The 6,000-nt window shown below is 41.4% G+C and overlaps 1 long non-coding RNA gene across 1 annotated transcript in view; it reads left to right on the forward strand.

Moving 5' to 3' along the window:
- Positions 1-4,735, forward strand: part of LOC136794767 (uncharacterized) — a 40,251-nt gene extending 35,516 nt beyond the window's left edge. The window contains exons 2-3 of the long non-coding RNA XR_010841975.1: positions 1,614-1,746; positions 4,654-4,735. This is a non-coding gene — a long non-coding RNA (uncharacterized lncRNA). The remainder of the gene's footprint in view (positions 1-1,613; positions 1,747-4,653) is intronic.
- The last annotated feature ends 1,265 nt before the right edge of the window (positions 4,736-6,000 follow it).

Genomic DNA, 6,000 nt, shown 5'->3' on the forward strand with positions numbered 1-6,000 from the left:
CCAGGAATTTCAGTAGTTGGCTATAAATCTCTGTACATGTTAACTGAGGAACTTTTCCTAGCAAAGCTTATTTTAGGTTAAGACAATGAGAATCAGAGCAACATTTATATAGCTCTATAGCTGAATAACTTTCTGTATATGTTGGTTGAGTAAAACAATTCTTCTTTGCAGATACTTAAAAATTATAAACACCTGAGAAACAAGCTTCTGTAGACCGATCTGGGCCTCTAACTCCCATTGCTTATAGTGTGTTAGAAAATAGTCTGTGTTTCAAACAACAAATTTACAAACAGATTTTTGGCACCCAAGATTTGTGTGTATACTTCTCAATAACTTACAGTGGCTCTCTATTGCCACTATATGTCTAAACCTTAAACCTGGTGTTCAAAACCTTTTTATCTTTCCAGACTTATGTCCCTTGATTCCTCCAAATAACCCTGTGTTACAGCCAAACTCAACTACGTGTGCTTACTAAACCTACAATGCTTCCAGCTGCTACACATTTGCTCAAGCTGTTCCCCACTTCTCTTTGTTAAAATCCTATCCTACCTTTGAGAATCAACTGTAACCTTTCCTAATCTCCCTCAATTAAGTATGACCACTTCCTCCTATAAATACCAAAGGTACTTTATTCCTGTATTAAAAACAAAAGATGGGCTTCCCTGGTGGCACAGTGGTTGAGAGTCTGCCTGCCGATGCAAGGGGCGCAGGTTCGTGTCCCGGTCCGGGAAGATCCCACATGCCACGGAGCGGCTAGGCCCATGAGCCATGGCCGCTGAGCCTGCGCGTCCGGAGCCTGTGCTCCACAACGGGAGAGGCCACAACAGTGAGAGGCCTGTGTACTGGAAAAAAAAAAAAAAAAAGATGGTGCCATTTATTGAGCAAATCCTACATACTGACCTTTGCACTAAGCACTTTACAAACATTGTTTAATATAATCGTCAGGACAGTTATATGGGGATAGGCATTAATTTAACATGTGCCTCTTCTGTGGTGCTCACTCTTTATCTACTGTCTGAATGCAGAGAGGGACAAGGTCCAAGAGCAAAGGTCAACAAACTACAGCCCCACTGCCTGTTTTTGTAAATAAAGTTTTATTGGAACACAGCCATACTTATCTATTTACATTTTTAAAAATATAAATGTATTTATTTATGGCTCTGTTGGGTCTTCGTTGCTGCACGTGGGTTTTCTCTAGTTGCAGTGAGTGGGGGCTACTCTTCATTGCGGTACGCGGGCTTCTCATTGCAGTGGCTTCTCGTTGCAGAGCATGGGCTCTAGGCATGTGGGCTTCAGTAGTTGTGGCACACGGGCTTCAGTAGTTGTGGCTCACGGGCTCAGTAGTTGTGGCTCATGGGCTCTAGAGCGCAGGCTCAGTAGTTGTGGCACACAGGCTTAGTTGCCCCGCGGCATGTGGGATCTTCCCGGACCGGGGCTCAAACCCATGTCCCCTGCATTGGCAGACGGATTCCTAACTACTGTGCCACCAGGGAAGTCCTCGATTTACCTATTGTCTCTGGCTCCTTTTGTGCTGCAGTGGCAGAGCTGAATAGTTGTGACAGAGACCATATGGCACACAAAGCCTAAAATGTTTTCTATATGGCTCTTTACAGAAAAAGTTTGCCAATCCCTGGACTAAGAGATGGTGAAAGCACATGATGGAAGGATCCTGAGTTCCCAATTAACCACGTGGAGCAGAACTCTTCATTCTCCTGCCTCGCCAACCCGCACAGAACTGCGATGGAAGTAAGAAACAAATTTTTATTCTGTTAGTATGTTAAAAGTTCTGGGTTACTTGATCTAGTAGTTAGCCTAGCCTCACTAAAGTGATGTAAATATGATATCTCTCCAGGACAGCAATCAAATGATTCCTCTTTCTATGATCCAGGAATATGTGAAGTTTGCTGCTGATTTCTTCTATTGATTTCTGATGCCTTTTAAAAATTACAAATGAATATAAGAAAAATTCTAGGACTTCAAATTAGGATATGCTTCACAAAATAACTTCCACAAACGCCATGGCAACTGAGTTGCTAGTGATTTAACTACGTAAATAAACACCATAAGAAAAAAGATCCCAACAATTTCTGAGGCATGTACTTAGCTGGTGTTTGAGTGGGGAAGGTCAAACTGAGAAAATCTATGAAGCTCTTCTACATGCCAGGTCCCTCCAGAGTTAAAGGAACTGAAACTAAAAAGCAGATATTTATTTGATCATAGCTTCTCTCTTGGAAGAGCAGTTTGTTACATCTTTTTATTCCTTCAATGAAAAATGCTAAGGAAAGGAACCCAGAGTGAGATAAAGATGAACTTTCCCATGATCTCTGGCATATTGAAAGTGACTGCAGTTCCTATTGGGAATTTGAATTAAGTTAAGGGCCATTATCAGCTTATCTTTGGACTATATTTTTTTTGGAAGGGGAGTAGCATAGTCAGTAATCTACACATTCTCCAACAGTGGCCATTTGAGTTCCTTGCCCAATGCCTTCCTTAGGATCATGGGAGGAAGATGTTTATGCTCCTGGTGGTTGTTGTTTCTTTGCTTTAACAGAACATAGTGATCTTGGAACGATAAAGCTGGTTATAGATTAACTGATCCTAACTTTTCAGTTTTGCAGAACTATCAAAGTTCAAGTTGGATAACTATTGCTAAGATTATTTATGAGGGCCCTACCCAAGTATTTTCGATGGAAGTTACAAGCGTAAGGGTGTACTGACAATAGTGCGTCTTTCCTGCTACTCTCCCATGCATTTAGACTGGGGATTGCAAATTGATACCCACAGTCCACATCCTGTAGACATGCTCTCTTTGGCTTGCACAGTGTTTTAAAATCAGAATGACTGCACACAAAAGTCAAGGTTTGAACTTCTCTTAAAAATTAGGACAGCCTAAAAATACTGGGCCTGCATTCCTGTGTACCAATAATAATTTAGAGCTAGAATTATATGCACGTTCCAGCTGGATGTGGTTCCCAACACTCCGCCTTATCTTGGTTCTGACCTGCCTCAGCCTTTACATTACCTGCCCGGCTCCTGTCGGCACTGGAGTTCCTGGCTCTCACTCCAGGGTTCCTTGCTGTCTCCTCTGCTTATCTCAATTGTTTTAAATAGAAAGACTGCTGGATTTGGAGTCAGATAACCTTGATAGGCATCTTAGATCTACCATTTTGTGACTCTGGGCAAGTCATTTGATATCTCTAGTCTCCTTGTTTATAAAATGCCTGAAGCAAAAGATGGAATGTTTTTCAGATTAGCCAAGGTAAGGCATGAAAAAAATGGCCTTGGTTTCAGTCGCTCACCTTCTCCTACAAGACCATTGCCTCAGTCTCCACCTTGGTAACCCTGCATCCAGTCTCTTCACTCCTCTGTTCCATGGTTTTTAATGTTTCATTTACTCAAAAGCATGTTGAGCACCTACTCTGGCACTGGGCTGGAGTTTCAACGGTCAGTGAGAACAGACTCAGTCACTATCTTTATGAAACTTACAGCTTTAATGGGGGAGGCAGACATAAATCAAATAATCATACAGATAAATGTAAAATTGTAATTGGGGCAACTCTATGAAGGAGATGAACTTGGCAGTAAGAGAACATATGATGGGGCCCTTGATGAGGCCAGGGAAGTCAGACAAGGCTCCTGAGATCTAAAGGATAAGGAGTTGTACAACTGAAGAGGGTTTAGAAGAATATTCTAGGCAGTGTGAACAGCATGTATAAAAGCTCTGTCAGGGAGGAACATGGAAGGCATGAAGCACTAGAAGAGATCCAGTGGGTCAGGTTTAGAGGGAACGAGGAAGAGTGGGAAACAGACAACTCGGGGGAGGTAGGGATCAAATGGCATTGTAGGCCATGCTTAGGAGCTTAATCTTTATCTTAAGAGCAGTAGGAAAGGAGTGGACAGTTTAAGCAGGGGGCAGGTACAACATGATCAAATTTGTTTTGTGAAAAGGTAACTCTATTTGTAGGGAGGAAATCAGATGGGAGGAATATCAGGTTGAATCATATGAAGTTGCCACATGCAGACTATTTGTCCTATAAGATAGCAATTTCATATGATTCCACCTGATAAAGTGGATGCAGGGTAAACCAGATAGGAGGCTAGCAAGAGATGATTAGTGGCTTGGACTAGGATGGGGCATTGGAAATGGAGAAAAATGGACAGATCTGATAGATATTTAGAAGGTAAAAATCAGTGAGCCTTAGTGATGGTTGGTGCAGGGTATCAAGGACAACTCCCAGACTTGTGTGCCTTAGTGGGAAGTGGTGCCATTCATGAGTAGGGTGCTTTGGCAGATGGCCATCTTTGGTAAGCAGGGACGATTCCACATTGAGTTCAAAGTGCCTTTGCAACAACCCCAAGGGGATGAACTTTGAAAGTGTCTCTACAGAAATATCTTGCCTTGGCTTTCGCTGGACTCCTGGGGGGATGAATGACCCTAGGCTATGTTAAACCATCAGCTAGAGGTTCCACATTATGAATGTTTTATAAATTAAGGCCCCAGACCTGTGTGATGTGGGCTCAGAGTTTTGATTTTCACAGGTAATTATTTGTACCCCTCTCAAAACCCCAGGCAGATAATGTGTTTATGCAGGGAGTTCAGTTCTATTCTTTCCCTTCTTTGGGCCTGAACTCACTTTTTTTTTTTTTCTGTAGGTGTTAGAAGTCTAGCTCCCTTGCCCCAGGGGGTCCATAACTCCACCTGAAACTCCTGTGGCCTCCTCCTGATATCAGCTCATATTTGTTCCTCTGACTTGATTGCATGCTATTCTTGACAGTTGAAAATTCCTTTTTTAAAAAATTAAACTTGGTTACACGGAAGGTATTTTTTGTCACATTGTATCTAGTATTTCTATGTGGTTATGTGGCAAGGGCCCTATTTGGGTCAGCTCAGTGGGCTGGGTGGTCACAAGTGGTCCAGGTAATTTTCTATACATATTTTTAGAATTATTTTATAATGAAGTATGACATGCTATTCTGCCTTTTGACATAAGTATATACATCTCTTGTCACAAGAGAGGAAAATCTCGCAGAGTGGTTGCCATCTGGCATTGGGCTTCAAGCTTATAGAATATGAATACTTGTATATGACCTGGGTCCTGAGCTTGAATTCCAATGCTAAAGAGCAGCTAGTTTGCAGGAGCCCAAGAAGGACATTTCTGATCCCTTACCACAGTGTATGGCACCCAGGAGTTGCTGAAGAGATGTCTGTATAATTGAAAAGGAATTGAAAAAATTTTAATTGGAGAAGATGGGAATTCTTGGCATATCCTTCATGGTGTAATAAAAATCCTGGGATTAGGACAGAGAGATGTAATCAGGATTTTTTTTCAAGACCCAGAAAGATTTGTAGTCTCAGTATAGCATCCATCTTGCTGTTCCCTGGCGTCTAATCTATTCATAAAATGTAGATGACAACAGTGCTATCTCTGGTTCTTAGATTACATGTTTATGGATGATTCATTTAAATTCAAATATCATATACAAGTTATTTACTATGTGCAAAGGTTTGTTTGTTTGTTTTTCTTTCTAGGTTCTATGAGGTATAAAGTGATGACTAGAGAGTAGACCCTGGGTCTACCCTCAACTACTTTATAGCCTAATGGTAGGGGGTGGGGACAAAAGCATACAATTAAGATAAAAATAACTAGCCCTTATGAAATGCTTTCAGTGTGCCAGGCACTGTGCTAAGAATTTTACATGAATTAGCTCACTTAACACTATGAAGTAGGCTGTTATTGTCTTTATGTTGTCAGTGAGGGAACTGAAGCACAGATAGGTTAAGAAATGTATACAAGGTCACATAGCAAGAAAGGCAATGAGTTGGGATTGAAACCCAATCATTCTGATTTCAAATGTCAAGAGTTCAAATATTCTGCTGTATGGCAGCCCAAATAATCCATGTTAGAAGATGTTCATACCTAACAGATATTCAAGCTCAGGCCGAGAGCACAAAGGAAGTGTTCGGGAAAAGCTTTATAAAGAAGTTTATTTTTCCATGGT

This window comes from Kogia breviceps, chromosome 8 (assembly GCF_026419965.1).
Source record: "Kogia breviceps isolate mKogBre1 chromosome 8, mKogBre1 haplotype 1, whole genome shotgun sequence".
Lineage (NCBI taxonomy): Eukaryota > Metazoa > Chordata > Mammalia > Artiodactyla > Physeteridae > Kogia > Kogia breviceps.